Source organism: Pygoscelis adeliae, unplaced genomic scaffold (genome assembly GCF_000699105.1).
Source record: "Pygoscelis adeliae isolate BGI_AS28 unplaced genomic scaffold, ASM69910v1 Scaffold220, whole genome shotgun sequence".
Lineage (NCBI taxonomy): Eukaryota > Metazoa > Chordata > Aves > Sphenisciformes > Spheniscidae > Pygoscelis > Pygoscelis adeliae.
The window spans coordinates 1,438,029-1,455,943 of record NW_008824049.1 but is presented as its reverse complement, the minus strand read 5'-3'; the positions used below and the strand labels follow the sequence as shown (position 1 = coordinate 1,455,943).

Sequence of the window (17,915 nt, the reverse complement as noted above, 5' to 3'; positions counted from 1 at the left end):
TGCAGTGACACGAGCACGAAGGGAAAGCTGAAATCTGGGCACCACATTTCCCTCTCGTTTTGTTACATTAGTGTCAGCCTGAAGAAATTCAAGTGACTTTGGCTAACTCCTGCACAGACACTGATCTCATTTATTCCTTGGTGGAAGTCTAAAGTAATTACTCTGGATTTAAGCTGTGTAAAAGAAATCAGAATCTGGCCTTTGGGGCCACCACATGGGTGCTTTGGTTCCCCTTGCTCTTGTTGCGTGGTCCATGAGCATAGTTTTCAGGGTTGGACCTTCTGAGTGTGTTCAGGACAGCTTTGGTTTTCTCATGCTTGTGTTAGGGTCAAGTAATATGAGTATGCAAAATATCCATGCATTTGAAGGCTAATGTTTGTGAAACTATTTTTCTTTGGTAATTGAAGTAATGATTCAAAACTGCTTCAAGTGTCACGTTTATCTCTACACTTGCTTGTAATCTCTTTTGTTGTACAACCAAACTTTCTATTTGTAAAACAGTTTTTCTCTCCCCTATTAGTTTTATGATTTTCACCTAACTGTGAATTACTAGCTCTATTCTGTTCAGAATCTAATCTCATTTGATTAGGTCTGTCTGATGCTTTTCACAATGGGGTCTTGCCTGGGGCCCCCAGACTGTGTTACAATAAAAATAATAATAAATAATCATCATCAGGTCCAGCTCCACAGAACAGTTCTGTGAATAGGCAGCAGCACCAACCAGTTTCAGGTACATTAACTGATAAAATGTTCGAGTAGAGTAATGTAGCTCTTGGCTAGAGTCCCTTCTGTGTCTGGAGATAGTAACCCAACCTCTGCATGTTTCTAAAGCTAAGGATCCTCCTTTGCTTCTCCTCTAGAGGATGTAAAAATGGCCCCCTCTGAGCCATGTCTACCTGGTGTGGGACTGCCAGGTGACTCCCATGTAGTTCATCACTGGCTATATGCTCCTTTTGAAGCTAATGGGTTTTCTTCTCTTAATTTTCTGCTTTTCCTGACCTCCTGTGTTCTAGACCAATGTGGATATATTTTGTAATCCATCAGTCCCTGCCTGTAACAGTTTTTTCTTTAATACTTGTTCAAACAGAAATTCAGTTAAAGGTGTCTCATTTGTATGCAACAGGAAATGCCTGCCTCCTTTTCAGATATCCCTGCAAATACTCCATGCTGATTTCTTCAGTGCTGAATAGAAATACTAGGTCAAACAAATATAAATGCTCTCTGGTGTCTTTAACGGATCCGAGCCAGGGCTTTGTGGTACATTTAGGTCCACCCTCGCCTTATGCAGGAGAAGGGACTAATTCACCCAATCCTATTATGTTCCCTCAAAGCCTTCATTAATGCATCCTCTCTAAAGGCTCATATCAGACATGGTCAACAGTGCTAGTGGAGCTCAAAGCTCGTGACATGTGATGGATTTCTCCCACCAAACAGAGCCAGGTCCTTCTGATGTCTAGTCTTTGGGGCTAGGGGTCATCTTTCTCACCTTTGAGAAGTTGCAGGCACAAACCTGTGTGTATCTTCTCATTGCAAAGAGCCACTTCCACATTTATCTCAGCTCTTACTTTATCCTGCTTGGAAGATGATGGCATTAGAAACACGTCTGAAGTAAGCTCTCTAGATGTTTTTGCTTCCAGCCTACCTCCTTCATCTGGAGTAATCAGCCATCCAGTTTATGATTAAGTCACTGGTAGCCACTTGTATGACTCCAAGTGCAGAGAACCACATTTATGTGCCAGAGAGTTTATCAGTCAATAGTTGCTTTGGGAATGTATATTCATGATTGACAAATTGCCTGAAGAAAGGGAGAATGGATAGTCTGGATGGATACGTTTCTGTCTGTTAGGGGTGGCTTTGGGTCTGGAGATCTGAATGCTGACTTGACCCTTGAAGGACTTCGTGTGAACTTTGAGTTGAAGACCACCCTGAACACTGATATGTGTAATAGGGTAGCACGTCCCCTTGATGTGAGATGCCATCATGTGGCATTTCAGCTGCAGAAAGGCACGGTTTCATTGAATGTGCGGCCCAGCATGCTTTTGAAAACAGCATGCCTGTGCCTCTCTAGCAATTGCAACCAGTGGAAAGCGGTTGGGTTGTCTTCAGCAACCTCTGCCTCTCCCAGTCGTTAGTGCCTTCTACCTAATTGCTCTTGCAGAGGAAGAATGTGCTGAATTGCTAAGAAGCATCCAAATGGAAGGAAGACCTCTCCTCCTCCCAGTCATGCACAGGAGCCCTCATGGTCTCGAAATGACCCCAGGCCCTGGAGTTATGGCGGTAGCTTTGGCACATCGCTCTCACATCCTTATCAGGCACATCCCCAGCACGCAGCCACGTGGACTCTTTCCTGCTGGCGTGCAAGGTTGTGTCAAAAGTGCAAACACAGGTGTCCACCCTGCTCTTTTAGTAGCAATTAACCTTTCCTCCGGGGTTTCCTTTGAAGCTTGCTCATGTTTTTATTGTAAAATAGCGGTGAAGAATTTTATGGAGGCTAATATCTAAGCTTCCACATTACGTAATCTCATCTGTTCCCTTATCAGGGGCCTCGATTTTATTTAATCCCATTTCTAGTGGGGATAATTACTGGACTTTAAAGAAGCCATCTTGAATTTCAAAACTGCAGTGTTATCTGTGTGAATGGTTTGCCGTTCACTGGGAAAATGATGCTTACCAGCACAGTCCCTGGGTCTAATTCTAACCTCACAAAGATTTTCTATCAGTCAATACCCCATGGTTTTGCTGGAAGTCCCTCTGATCTATGTGGGTGTAAATTTTAAGGGGAATAGTCCCTCACCCTTTGAAAATGAAGACCAGATCTTGGTTCATGGACATTGATTTTAATATAGCTCCTTTTATCATTAATTTCACAAATATGTCTTAATGGTCTTCCCATCTCTTGGTCAGTCGTAATTCAACTTGTTTATTTTGAGGTTTTAAAATACATTTTTGTTAGAATACATTGCTATTTCAGGCAGAATAATGTTTCAGTAATCCGTTTTACCCACACTGTTAGGGCTTTGGGGCATATAGGCATATTATATTTTCCAGAGCTTTCAAACCGAAAGCCCATGTTTAACGACGACATCGGGTGTGGCTGCTGGAAATCAAAGGAAGCACAATAGACCCAGCAAATGGACTTGTCTCCCTGCCAGGCTTCCAGAGGCCAATTTATCAGCTGCAGGTTTGACCCTATATGGCTAAAACCGAGTGTAGCCAGAATGACTGAGATAAGTATAACTGAGGCCTTTGAGTCTGCAAGAGAGAAATTAAACTGGACTGTCCCTGGGGGAGAAGAAACATCTGCAAAGCTGTGCTTGCTAAATATTTAAGGCTAAGCTTGTGCTGGCTTGTGGGTAGGCGCTGCTGGCAAGTGGGGCTGAGGAAGGTGGCCCTTTGGGGAAAGGCACAGAACAGGTCACTGCTTGCTGTGACTTAAACGATTTGGCTGAGCTGCTTCATTGTTCAGTGGAGGAGAGTCAAGCATGGCCATGGGGCACAGGGAGAGCCTTGGTTTTATGGGGCACTGCTTGGTGGGATGGGGGACAACGGCAATGAGTACATGAAATGGGCTTTTTAAGGAATTTGAGTGTCAGGCACCCAGCTGTCATGGAAAATCAGTAGGATTTAGATGCCTGAAGTTTTTAAAGCCCCCATTCCAGTGAGCCATGTGCTTATCATCATCCAGATCACTTTCCTTGTGTGATTTCTCTTCCTGCACCCCATGTGTATACATGGGTTAGGTTGGTTTTTTTCCCTGTTTCAAAAACAGCTGAAGTCTTTTAGGCAGGGCTGCAATCTAAATGGTTGGGGGAAGACATCTGAATGGGAGCGAGCCTGCCCTGGGTGGACGCAGCATCGCTGCCAGCCCATGAAGGCAGGGAGCGCATCAGAATTTCGGGGATGCTCAGGAGGCATAGAGCAACCTCTCTCGCCTGTGCCACCACGCTGGGGCAGACCCATGTTTGGGGGCAGCAGCAATGCCATGGCATAACAGAGATGGCTGCTAATGTGGTTGTTTCAGTGCAGGGTGAAATGAATGGTGACATTCAGGTGGAGCTGTATCCCTACCTTTTTCATGTCTTCTTTCCTGTTCCTTGGAGTCCAGGTTGAGTTTTGCTGTGGGTCAGCCCTGGGCAGGAAAGTGTGGGCATGGGCTCGTACATGTTAGGCACAGAGCAAGCTCTCTGCACCAGTGCTTTCATGAGCCCTTGAACATTTTTGCCAAGCTTGGCACCGCTGAGCTATGACAGGCAGGATTTCTGAAGCACAAGCAATGGAAAATCCCTCTGTGTGTCCTTCTCAGCTAAATGGTAAAGTCAGTCAAGATTTTCTACTTCTCGGAGTGCCAGGTATTAGGAAAGTGACAAACTAATCAATATTGAATTCAATCGTTAAAGTGCAGGGAGCGTCTGCCAAACCAGAGGCCGAGGGAATGGGTAGCTGAACTTTCTTGTGACATGTATGAGGTCATAGTCAGTGCCACATAAAAGAAAGAAAAATAGTTCATGGCTGTGAATAAATTGCTCACAGATGAAGAATCCAGTTTGCCAGTCATGTGATGGGAGCAATCTATTCAAATGATTTGTTATGTCCCAGTGTTTGTCTTAGGCAGTACCAGAAGCATGAAAGTACAGATATAAAACTGTGAGATAATATGTAACAAAGATGTGAGAGATAATGGGCTATGACCAGTTTCCAGTGGAAAAGGCATACAGTGCTAATCTACCATGGATAGTTTCTTAAATGAGCAAGAAATTGAAAGAACATTTTAAAGTTTCCTGTTTCTTCACTGAAATGGAGTCATTCTGAACACCAAGCCCAGCGTAACACTTTAATTTCTGGGCCAACCATATTATGCAAATATCCTCATGCTCAGATCTTAAATACCTGATCTCTCAACTTCATTCCTTGGAGAACAGCATTCTCACCTCCTATTTAGGTTAGAATTAAGTGGAATGAGTTCTGGTATGTAGGAAAAGTACGGTAAGTTTAATAAAGTTAAGTGAATGTAAATAATTAAGAAGTTTTTTCATTTGCCTTTTTGCTCCTTTTGCATGTATTATTGGGTTGAGTACTGTATTGCTGGTGCAGCTAAAGCCCCTGCTGAAGTCACTCAGAGTTTTTTGACTAAAAGGAATTTACAATCAGCCTTACATTTTGAGTTGTCAAAAATAGTGAGCTTCTCTTTTTTTTTTTTTTTTTTTTTTTTTTTTTTGTTTGCTGGCTAAGCCCCAGAGATGAAGGGTTTTTTTTAATGTGTTTTGGATCTGCCCCAGGTTTTTTTTTGCAACTGTAAGAGGAGAACGTTCATGTTCTCTATAAGGTGCTGCTTGGATCCTGAACTTATTTTAGACCATTGTGTTTCTTGGAGGTCAATGGTAAGACACTGATTTACATCAGTTGAAGTTCTTGCCAAGAGTTGTGTGGTAGACTGGATCCTTTCCTCCAAAGACTAATTGGAGGCCATCAAACTTAATTTTGGCTACTTTAGGTTCAATCTGTCTCTCTGAAAGACCAGTAGAGCTTTTCTGCTTTTCACTTCACTTAGATTTCAGTTGTAACATATAATGCTGGCTTTCAATTGTAATTTCAAAGAGTATGCAAGGCAAAGCGCTATATCCGGATAAAAGGGTGTGCCTGCACATACATCTGTATGCAATTCCCTCACTTGTGTTCAATGATGTAAACCACTTTTGATGTCAGGAATATTGAGAAAAACACTGTGTACCCCCAGGCCTACAATAGGGAAAAGACTCAGCTCCTTCCAGGATGAGTCTCTGCTCTGGGACTAGTGATTGATGAAGGTGCCACCCGCCTACCAAACTGTCTTCTCCATTTCATGTGCAGGCTGAAAGGGTTTCATATACAAAATCTGTCAGGATATTTCAAATCCTACTGTTTGGCTTTATTTTCCAGGTGATGAATGTTTGTATGAAAGCTTTCCTGAACTTCCTTTGGAGGAAGCGCCAGAAGCTGATGGAGAGCCTGCAAATATCCAGTGTCCAACATCCGCCAACATTCAAGAGCTGTCTTCTCCAGCAACCTCCAGCGAAGCTTTCACGTCAAAGGAGAGCTCTCCTTACAAGGTTCCGATATACATTCCCGATGACATTCCCATTCCTTCAGAGTTTGAGCTCCGAGAATCCAACATTCCTGGAGCAGGATTAGGGATATGGACCAAAAGGAAGATTGAAGCAGGGGAAAAGTTTGGCCCTTTTGTAGGAGAGCAGCGGCCACACCTTAAAGATCCTAGTTACGGTTGGGAGGTAAGACACTTTACATTCTTTTGGTCTGTTGAACTCTCTTGTGTGTCTATAAACACAGAAATATTTGCAGAATTTGAGTCCTGTCCTGCAGCAGCCAGGGGATATTTGTGTGAACGAAGACTGCTTTGTGGCCTTTTGGGCTTTCTGGATGGAAACAAGTGTAAATTAAAAAAGAAAAAAGGCAGGAATTATTGTTGCTCTTCATGCATGAAATCTGTCTGGGTGGATATTGGCAGGTGGTGCTTCTTTTGGGGAAGGAAAGAAAGAAGTTGTGTTGTTGGAACATTTCTGTACCATTTTTAGTCTGCTCTTGTGCAGTCCTGCAGTATGCCTGTGGGTGAAGGATTTGCAAACGATACTGCACTATCTATTTGAAAAGAGACTGGGTGCTGCTTTCAGGGTTGTGCATCACCACTTTCTGTCAACAATGGTTAGAAGAGCCCTAAAATCTAACATTGTGTGGCTAAAATTGCTATTGCAGAACCTTGTGCTACTCAGGGACTTCGAAAGGTGGGGGTTTGATCCTGGTTCCATTTAACTTAATGGGAATTTTGCCATTCATTCGGTGAAAGTATGTTTGGATGCTGGTGTCAAACCTAGCACACATGGGGATGATGTGGCTCATGTTACTTCTGCAGATGCTCTGAGAAATGTTGCTTTTCCTGAAGGAGCTCAAGGCCTCCTTTGGTGAGTACAGCAGTTGCCTCTTGCTTTTGCTGCCTTTGGGGGCAATGTGTTTTCCTCACTGTGATATCACTGTGGAGCTGGCTGAGTTGCAGGTCCATGGTCAGGTCAGGGCTCAAGTGGTACACGTTGCCAGTTGTGTTATGATGTAACAAACGTTCTTGCATGGTTTTATTCATAGTTTTAACAATGTGCTGTAGAAAGAGAGTGCAATCTCAGCTTTCCATCTGTACGTTTCCTGGTTTTCTGGTAAGGGGAGAAGTGCAGAGTTTGCCCGGCTCTCCAGGGACACGACTGACCTCTGGAGAGTTGGGAGCTTCATTTTCCCGGGATAAATGGAGTTTCACTGTGGAGTAGGGCCTTGCAGGTATGGTGGAAAATAGAGGTTTGATTTGCTCTTAACTGTCCATAAATACTCAGTGAGTTTATTCCAAACTTTCCATCCAGTTGTTTACTCTGGTGAGACCTGTGACAATATGACAGAATAGTGTCATGAGAAATTACAGGCTTGGCAGCACTCTATTGAGTTAACAGACTCTGATGCAATATAATTGCTAGTGAGAAATCTTTATTATTTGAAAAAGGCACCAGGAAGCCATAAAATGTGACTTTTAACCACACTGCAATTAAGCTCAGATATTGATAACAGAAATTGGAGCAAAACTGCTGAGACACGGCTGTACTTGCAGGTTTAACATATACCAAAATTAGGGTATTTTTAGGGTATTCCTCAGGTGGTATAGTGCAGGATAGCCCCACTAATATTGAGGGAAACCCATCTTGATTTTCACACCCTTAGATGTTGATAATATACTGCAATATGAGAGACTAGTTTTCCTGCTTAAAATATTTAGAATTTTGGAGTCTATGAAATCCATAAAAGAAATGCATGTCTTGATAGTGCTGGAAGCCCAGCTGGCAGACTGAATCTCTTTCAAGCTGCAGGACTCATGCCATTTGAACAGCGTTATGTATTTGGGACAGCTGGGGAGAAGCTATTGAAAAGTGTTGGAGCAAAATCACACAAAATCAACAGTCGAGACCCTCTGCAATTTGGCCACTCATCTAGAAGTACTCTGCAGTGCTCAGGGGAGCTTGAAACAGAATATTTTTCCAACAAATGGGTTAAGTACATTTATTGTAATTGAAGGGAGACAAAGAAATGCTGGTTACCAGAGTTTACACAATGAGTAAAATGGCATGTAGTGAAGGTTAAGTCTAAAGGACAGATGTGGGGGACCTGGTAGTGTTGGAAAAGACCTTCCCAGTGCCCATCCCAGCCCAGATGCTCATCATCACACTGCTCTGGAAACCACCACTACCTTGGACCTGTGCCTTGGGATAAAAAAGGGAGAAAGAAGCTGTTACTGGTGTGTGGGCTCAGGCAGTGTCAAAGGTGAAGGAAAGGTATCATTTATTGAGGTTTAGGTACAGTCTTGAGAAGATGAGCTTTTCTGGTGTTAATTTTTCTACCTGAATGGACACTTCTGTGAAATTGGGCATTTCTCCTGCCAGGTGCCAATAAGTCACCTAGCAAACAGGCATGGGGAAATCAGTCTGCTGTTGCTGATATCAAGGTGAAATTTCATTATTATATTTTAAATGGAACCAAAGTTTCTGTATGGTACTGACTATGGATTTAAGTGACTTGGTAGTATGAGAGGGTTTAAAATCTTTTTTTTCCACAATGATACTTGCATGCTGAGTGAATTGCACTGATGTAGCTACTGTCACGATATTCTTTTATGTTTGATTATATGTAATTCCTAGAATAGTTCATGGTGCTAGAGAGGTCAGCTGCATCTGGTGGCTTCAAAAGATGAGATCCCTCAACCTGCTCAAACCGCTCGCTGGTCCCACAGGCCAAAGAAAACATTTTTCTGTGTCCTGGCTTACTCATTTCTTCACCTCACATGTGCATCGCTCAGAGCAACACATAGTGGGGTTGCAACATCACTAGTGTTTGTGTGCTTATTTAATTCTCTTGCATAGACTCCATTGCAGCTACAGTGAGGGTGATTAAGTGATTGGAAAAATCAATCTTTCCATTTTATCTGCATTTTTCCGAGTTTAAGGTGAAACACTGAACATACAATGGCGTTTGACTTTCAAAGATAATGAAGGAAGAATCTCTTTTCAAGAAAATTAGCAAAAATATAATAGAATATTTTTGGAAGGAAAGCTGATCATCTTCCTTAGCTGTTTTCTGATGCTGCATATATTAGTGATTTTGCTATGAAAGATCTGCTCCTTTTTTGCAATTGTTTAGGATTGCTAGGTAGCCTAGAGACTCAAACTAGAAAATTTCAGACCAAAGCTCTGCATACACATTGCAGGGAAATGTTTATAGCTACACACAAATTTGGACTGTAACTACGCTTTTGGAAAGGACATTTTTATAACAGACTATGCTAAATTCCCCCGCAAAAGATTGTCATAGTAGTGGGTATTTCCAGCTGTGGGATACTTCTAACTTCCAGTTTTTGTGACTGATGTCCATCTAAGTTGGTACTAGGATTAGCCTGTAGTGGTGGGGAGAGAAGTGGAAGCTGGAGTAAATGCTCCTGTCAACTTTTGCAGCCAGGCAGTTGACAATGCAGAAAGACTTGCTGCAGAAGGCTGAGGAATTTCATGGGATCTGTTCCTACATTCCCCTATAGCAAGACTTCCTATGGCATCGACGCAGAGTTTTGTCAGAACAAGTACAACAAAACAATGCCTATTGTGTCCATTTATATACTTCAGCCATAAAACACACTCTGGGACAGAGAGAATTTGTTGTGATATAGTTGTGCTTGGATCATGATTAGAGTGCTGTAGACCAGTTTAAATGAAAAGCCATAAATTTGAATTTTATCTCATTTTGTGGGTCTAGAGCTGAGCATTATCTAATCAGGTATTGGCTAGCTAAAGTACAAATCGAACAGGGGGTCACCGGACAAGGGGAAAGGTCGAGCTTTTTTGCAGTTTGTCACCGAGGTTTTAGTATTTGCCGGCAGCCCGAATATCCGAGGGGGTCGGGAGGCTGTTGCTCAGTGGTTGTTTGAAAAGGGAAAATTGACTGCTTCTTAATCAACAAAGAAAACAAGCTTTTAAGGGATGGCAGTAATTTTTTTTTAAATAAAAGCAAGGGAACACAAATTTAGTGATTTCATCATGGTTCATGCCCTGCTATGAAAAACAACTGGGTCAGTATTTCAAAGAAAGCCTTTGAATAGGTCACTAAAGCACATGCACCTATCTTCGACCAGCTTCTTCCTGTGTACGTCAAATATTCAAATTCAGGTCTTTTACTGCTATAGCAAACTCAAAGTCTCATTCATCGGTGCAATTTCTTCACAGCTTTTTTTATCCTAAACTTTTATTTCTTTACTAGGAAGGTAAAACCAGGAGCAATAAACTCTAATAAATCAGACTTGTCACAGAAGTAAAAAATAGTTTAGAGCTTTATAAAGCAGTGTATAATCTGTTTATAGATCAGAGTATATTTTCCTGTCATGACAGTGAGGCTGAAAAACATCTCAGATTTGGTAGAGTATGTTTGAGTTGATGGTATTACTTCTAAATGGAAATTAGGAGGCTGTTTGCCTATTTGTTTACCTTTCCTCTAACATTTTTGACGTGCATCTTTGGGGAAAGCTGGACAACTTCTTAAAAATTGTTTTGGAGTAAAGGCTTCCCATTGATCTATAGGGACTGGAATAGTTGAAATTTTAAGTTTCAATTCCTCACTCTTTGGTTTTCTTTTGGCATTTTTAAAATTTAAATTTAGGTTTATTTGAGATTCTGGATTCTAAGTGTACCATCTATCTTTATGAAAATTAAATAATAAGTTACAAAATGTACAGGTATAGGCTTTTAGAGTTGGAAGCTAATGTATATGCTCCCAAATCCAGCTTGTAGTGCCTAAACTGATAGCTTGGTTTTCTTGCTCTTAGCATCCAAAAACTTCCACTGTAATCAACGGGAGTTACTGGCTGATTCAGCTCTATGTATCGATATTATCCCCCATTTTTGGGTCCTCCTTTGGAAAACCTTTTTTTTTTTTTTTTTTTTTAAATAAGAACAAAAAGTAGCATCTTTAAATAACTGGGCATGGGATTCACACATCTTAAAACTCATGTTAAACTACTCTTAATAAACAGTGCCGGTGTTGAGGGAAGTAACTCCCTTGTAGTCAGTGAAATCACACTGGGAGAGAGCAGTAGATTGTCTTTTGCAAAAGGGAAAAATGAAAGGAACAAAGACTTTGTCACTTCTCAACATTTTTCTTTGGGATATGGAGTTTATCCTAGTGTTAAATAAAAAACCCTTAATTTTCTGCTGTTGTCTGACACTTTTCACACTGTACTGACTTACAGACCAAATCCTAACTTTTTCTTGAACTGTCTTTAAGAACATTAACATGCAAAACAACTCCACACTGCACCAGGTGGTTTGAAAGTGGGGAGATTCCTTGCCTACATCTTCTTGCATATGGATTTCAGCAGTAGGAGGACTCCAGGAACCTTTGTAAAATTATTATTGAAGCAAAACCAAGAATAGGAATGTGGGTTATTCTGTTATTTGAAATGAAAAAGGAGTAATTTGTTTTATAGTGGGGGGGAGGGGATGCTTTTTGATCAATACAAGACCAACCCAGTTTTGCAGATAGTGTATTCTGCCCCGGGTCAACAGACCATCCACTTCTGGCAGCTGCAGGTGCGGGTGACATCCTTACCTTTTCTTCAATACATAGGTGATGTTTTATCCCATTTGGAGCTCAGCTTTGCAAGGCATAGAGCACTCTGGCTGAGATCCAATAAAGCACTTAAGGCATGGGCTTATCATCAACAGGATTACCCAGGTGTTTGAGTTAAGCACGTGCTTAGCTGCTGTGTTAAGCTCTCTGTTAGGGACAGAGTGTTCAGTGCCATATAGGATGGAGTTCATACCCCATATATCTTGCCTGGGGTGAGTATGCACAAGGGTGCTTAAGACAGCCCCTCGAAAGTTGCGTACAAAAAAGACATTACTTACTGTGCTGTTAATGCTACCCGTCTGAATTCTTCTGTTGTTTGCATCCGTGTCTTGCGGTGAGGCTGTGACTAAAAGTCAGATGCTACCGCAGCAACAGGAGTCCTGTAGCAAGGTGAACAGATGCTTCATGAGCAAAGTGTTGCTCTAAGAGGCGATGTCAGTTGTATACCCCAACCAGCTACCTGGTTGTTAATGCCAGTTTTCTCCCTGCTCAGAGGACAGACAGTTTATAATTACAAATGAGCAAACATCAGGTCCTCGAATAGCAAGATATGAGCAGGTGGATTTGTCATTCAGTTTGAATTAAATATATTTGACAGCAAAAGGGAGCTGTTGGTCCTTTGGGTTGTTTCATGAGGATGGAAGAGTGTTAGGACATGGAGACAACACACACAGTAGTCCAGTGTTGTCTTTCTCTACTGTTCCTTACTTCCATTCTTCAATTCTCCTAATTCTTTGAGTAACATGATTAAACAGAGTCTCACATTGTGAGGTCAGTGGGACGTGATGCCCTGTTTTTTGGACAAAGACCACAACCTTCCCCTGCTCAGGCAAAGCTGCTGCTCACTGGAAGGGGAGCAGGAACAAGAACTGCAAAGCTCCCTCTTTGGCTCTACAATGGAGCTATTCCCAGAAAACATTCAAAACCATACCACATAAGGTAGCTGAGAAGCTGTAGCGGCTGCCAGAAGGGAGGTGCTGTTAGCCCTTCCCTTCTGGAGAAAAAATAATCTGTTAAAATTCCTTTCAAAGTTTGGAAGTTTTGGGATTTCCAAATAAAAATGAATATTCCTTATTTCTACACAAATCTAGAATTTTAAAAAGTTGGAAGGTCTATGGAGCTAGATGAGGAAAAACTGAGAAAAATAAAGAAATAGCTCCTGTCCCGATCTGGCTCTGGCACCAGGGCTGCTGCTCACGGCGCTGATTAAGTCACTGAGCCAACCCAAAGCCAATGTGGCAACAACATCTGGAAGAGGTTTTTGGCCAACGCAGGAGGCTGAGCGGGTGCTGGTGTGGCGTGGCTGTGAAATCTCGCATAATAAAGGTGAGGCAGCACCTTTGTCTTAATTAAACCTGAAATGGTTTCTGTAGAATTGACTGTTTCTCCACCCACGGTGGATGCTCCACCATGTCCTTGACCTTGGGGGCAGGAAATCACCCATTTCATGGTATGGTCTAAAACCACAGAAACCTCTCTGTAGGTCTGTGTATGTATTCCCTACAAAGCCACTGAGGTTTTAATTTAATCAGGAGGAGCATTAACTCCTGAGGGAAGCAGAGTGAAACCATAAGGGTCAAGTGGATGTAGAAGCAGGAGGGGGAGAAGGAAGTTTTGTTACCTTCTTCAGAGCAGAACTGGGGGGATGTTTTAGGAATTTGTATTCCTATGCAAAATAATATGGTTATTATTTACTCAGACGTGACCCGGTTAGATTTTATTTGAGTTCAGTAGCACTTTGCCCAAGCAGGTAATAGCACTAAATAAGCTGAAAGAAAAGCTGACGTTGGAGTAGAACTGTGAGATTATCAAAATATGAAGAAAAATCATTGCGAGATATGCCAGATGTCCCTTTAAAAGACAAAATCTGTAAATTGAATTTAGCCATTAAGAAAAACATCAGAAAGAAAAACAAAAAAGACAGAACTGAAGAGAATAATAATTGCATCTAATAGAACTGACAAACAATCATAATTCTTCCCATTAAATAAATATGTTATAAAAAATTTATTATGAAATGCCACATTATGCAAGCCAGGATTCAAAGATGAGTTCTTTGCATTAAGTACAGTAGATGCCATTAAGGAAAACAGTCAATATGTCACTAAGCCACAGCCTGTAAAATTAAATTGATTTGGTAAATGTAAGTAAGATAGATCTGTTTGCTTTCATCATCAATTTTGAGTGGGTGAACAGGTGATGTCACCAACCTGGGAGCGATAAAGATGCAGGACCATCTGGAAAGCTTTGTGATGGATGGGCAACTGCTTTTGGATAGTGACAGTGCTGTGGTACTTTGTCACTTGGGATGCAGTACTTAATAACTTTTCAATACCATCATAATAAATTTCACTGCCTTATTAATATAGAAATGGTGAGTTATTACTGTGATGGCTATTGTAAATAACAAGAGATGCAGCTGTCAAAAGCTGATTGTTTGGGCATGTTTCTTTAAGCAACACAGTTGACTTGGGATAATCAACGTATGTCTATACCAGCAGAGTTTATTGCTCTTGTCAAAAGAAAAAGCTGCATTATTCAAAAATTATATGAAGTCCATAATAAACAAGTTTAATATATTATCAGACTTTTCCTATAAGTTTCCTAACACAGAACAATAAATCACTTTTAATAATGCCTTTCCGTGTACAATAATATCCTTATGCTGTAATAATGTCCTTTCCTAAATATTCACCAAACAGAGAACTTCTGAAAAAACAGAAAGGTATCTCTCACTCGTCAGAACACTTACAAAATTAAATCTCCCTATTTCATTAAAAGGCTACTTTTGATATAAAGCTGATGGACTCTAGCTGTGTCTTTCTTTTTTATTTTAATTGAACAGATGTAGTTAAAAGTAATCTATGACAAAGAAATACAGACAAAATTATAACCATGTGTCCCTAAATACTAGCAGGAAAGCGCATCTGTGGGTGTTTTATGAAAGCCCAGGACTGCTCCGTGACATTGCTGCTAATGTCATCGGTCTGAGGACTGGAGAGAAACAAAATGCATAGATAGTTGTTAGCAGAAGATGAATTACCAGATCAATCATTTAGCACAATTCAGAGTATTATACCATTGTTCTCTGGGAAGATAATTAAATCAATGATGTCTGTCTTATTTCTGTAAAGAGGCACAAACTTGTAAAGAATATCCAAAGCTCCTCAAACATTATTTCTGGATTTATTTTTTTTTTAAACCCTACTGACTTTGCCTTTCAGGCTGTAGCTTTGTCCCTCTTTTCAATTAAATGTCTGTCCACCATTTCTATGACTGCTGAAAAGAGAGCCAGCAGTCTATTAACAGGCAATAAAGTTCAGGAAGCCTAAGACTAGTTTCTTGGGTCAGAGGTGAAAATTGCATACTAAATGAAACAAAGGTGTGTCTTGATGGCTCAACAAGCGGTGGAGAGACGAGCATACATGCAGGCGGGAGGAGATGGTCGTCATTAAACAGAAGCAAATGAAGACAGGAGTTAGTGTATGGCAAAACGCTTATTAACCCAAATGAACACATGCACTTCAGAGGATATAGCACTGAGGTTTGGCATTTAAACCACTGCATGATTTAACAGTACCATTGAAATCTGGGCATTTGGTCTAATAAAGATATCACTAAACTTTAAAAGCAAAACAAAAACCCCAACTCCTGCTAGCTAAAGCCGGCAGGTTGGGATGTGTTCGTCAGAATGGTACAAAAATATACCTATTTGGAAGTAAAGAATAGAAAACAATAATTGGCTAATAGGGTATTTCCACCCCAAAGAGTATTAATATGGCGTTTTATTGATGTGACAGCCCTCATGTTTCCTGGCTGAATGGTAGGTGGCACATGCAGGAGTGAAGACATAGGCTGTCACAATCCAGCTGATTTTATGTGATCACGTTAATTTTGGCTCATATAATAAGCATTAATTTGGAAAAAACCACAAATGTTAAGTAGCCTTTCCTTTAAAGTACAGTCCTAGCATTTAGTGTGGAAAGATGTAAAAAATCCCACAAAAGGCATAACATTTCATCAGGTGAAGCCTACAGTGTAAAGGGCCTCTTGTGTATAGTAGGTTTCCCAAAGTGGTGTTCTTAGTCTTAACTTGATGAAGTGTATTGGCGACTTGCACAAAATGGGCTTGGATTTGGTGAGTTTTTACATGCTGTATTGGAGACCTGGTGTGTATCTGTTCAGGATTTTGGAGAATAATTTTCAATGCCCTCCTATCTTCTTGAAATGGCCTCAAGTGGTAAATTGACTTTCAAAAAGTGTAGCTATGACTATATGTGTATTTTATTCAAAATTAAATCTGAATATTCATGTTTTCCAAGAGAGTTGTGGTCATAGTATTTCGGTTGCTTTCAGCAGCTGGTATTTCAAAACCATGGCAGTAATGTTGATTTTGTGCAAAAATGTAAATCTCTCTGGGATGGGAAAATGGAAGTTTGGGTATGGGAAAGCTTCAGCATTACTGCATTTACAGAAAATATTCTTTAAAGCCAAATTTTCAGCAGTCATCTAGCGATAACCTCTGCACAAGCCAAAATTTGCATGTGAACATGGAAAAAGTAATTTTTCTTGTTAGTGTTAACTGGGCATCTACATATTTGGAATACCTACATGTGTAGACACCCAAATGAGCAGTTAACAAGGAGGAGAGAAACCAGGTTTTCCTACCTTCCTTTAATGTTAAAACCAGAAATGGTCCTACCAAATCCTCTGTGTCTGCAGAGGAATATGGTGCTGATGCCCAGTACAATAAGGGAGAGCTGCCATGTGTTGCAGTGCCTTGCTGTGCCCTTCGAAACACACTTTCTCTTTTGCACAGAGGACGACACCTTACAATTTCCCCCAATTAAGACTGAGAAGAGGCCTTTTTTTCTTACTTGTTTGAAGATCTGTGGTCTCAAAGTGCATTTCCCTCCACCAGCTGGCCCCAGGCAGTACACCTCTCTTTTCTTCTTTCATCACCGTTTTCCTCCTCCTCCCATTGTCAGTGCTACCATGCTCCATGTCATCCCAAAACCTTGCAGCCAGCTGGGATCCTTGTTCAGCCTCGTGAAAAACCCTGTAATTTCCTTCTGACCAGCCTCTTCTGGATCATTTGCAAGTCCCATCCATCTCTGCCCCTTATATCTGGCCCTCATCTTCCTCACTTTATTTTTCAGCAGGTCACTGCTATGATGGTCATCTTTGTCTTTGGCATTGACCACGTACGCAGCCTGCTAACCAGGCTCTGATTGCCTCTTAGTGCCTGCGTATATTTTAATTTTCTGTGGTGTCCTTTCCTGTCTCTGCTCTCCTCATGTCAGCATTTCAGTGTCCCTTGGTCCATCCAGGCTCAGTGTTTTACTGCTCTCGGGGACAGAGTCTGCTCGTACCTTCCTCCATACCCTTTCCTCTGCTTGAAATACAACCACTTTCACCCTTGGCAAAGCAGCTCAACCCCTACCCCACTATTTCCTTTCAAAAGTTGATTTTTCTCAAATCATCTCCTAAATTTGATGGATATCATTGTTGTGAAAAAGGCAACATCTCAGCTTCTGTCCTCAAAGTCTGTTCCCTCCCACCAATGCAAGCGAAACTGAATAAAACATGTTTTAGGCAGAAATAATTATGCCCTGTTTTCACACTAGTTTAAATAATTATTTGAAAATTATGACTTTAACAGAAGCTGCTGTGTGTGTAAAGAAACCCTCACGGTAGGGATTTGGCTCGGTAAGTGTGACTTGTTTGGCATTTGCATTCAAATACTTTTGTGCTTCTGGAGCATTTTTAAGACTTGACTATCTGATCCCACCACCCATGACAACAATGCACAAGCAGAAGATGAAAATTCTGGTTTTCAGCCCCAGCATTCCTGAATAAAATTTAGCTGATTGCAACAGTATAATTTCGGGTGTGATTTTTAGTGGCTTTGAGTTTGAATGGGTTTAGAATAGGTGCTTGAGCGGCTTTTGTCCCCATGCTAATGGCCCCGCAGCAGTGGGAGTCAGGAGGAGTGAAATGATGACCTGAAATAGCAGACGGCTCCAAACAGAGCTGGATTAATGTGAAATGGGGCCCTCGTCCCATCCAGCCAGGAAGCCTCCAGCCAGCCTGGAGGCACCCGTGCCATACCCCATCCGGGATATCCCCCAAGCCCTCCCCGTCAAACCCACCACCACCGAGCCCCCAGTCCTTCCACAGCAAAGAAATTCTCCAAAGTGGGTCTCGAGCAGCCCTGACAGGAC

The 17,915-nt window shown here is 41.4% G+C and overlaps 1 protein-coding gene across 1 annotated transcript in view; it reads left to right on the top strand.

Moving 5' to 3' along the window:
- The first annotated feature begins 5,922 nt into the window (after positions 1-5,922).
- The window catches only part of MECOM (MDS1 and EVI1 complex locus), a 194,496-nt gene continuing 182,503 nt past the window's right edge, over positions 5,923-17,915 (top strand). The window contains exon 1 of the mRNA XM_009333565.1: positions 5,923-6,266. The gene's annotated coding sequence lies outside the window, so the exon portion shown is untranslated. The remainder of the gene's footprint in view (positions 6,267-17,915) is intronic.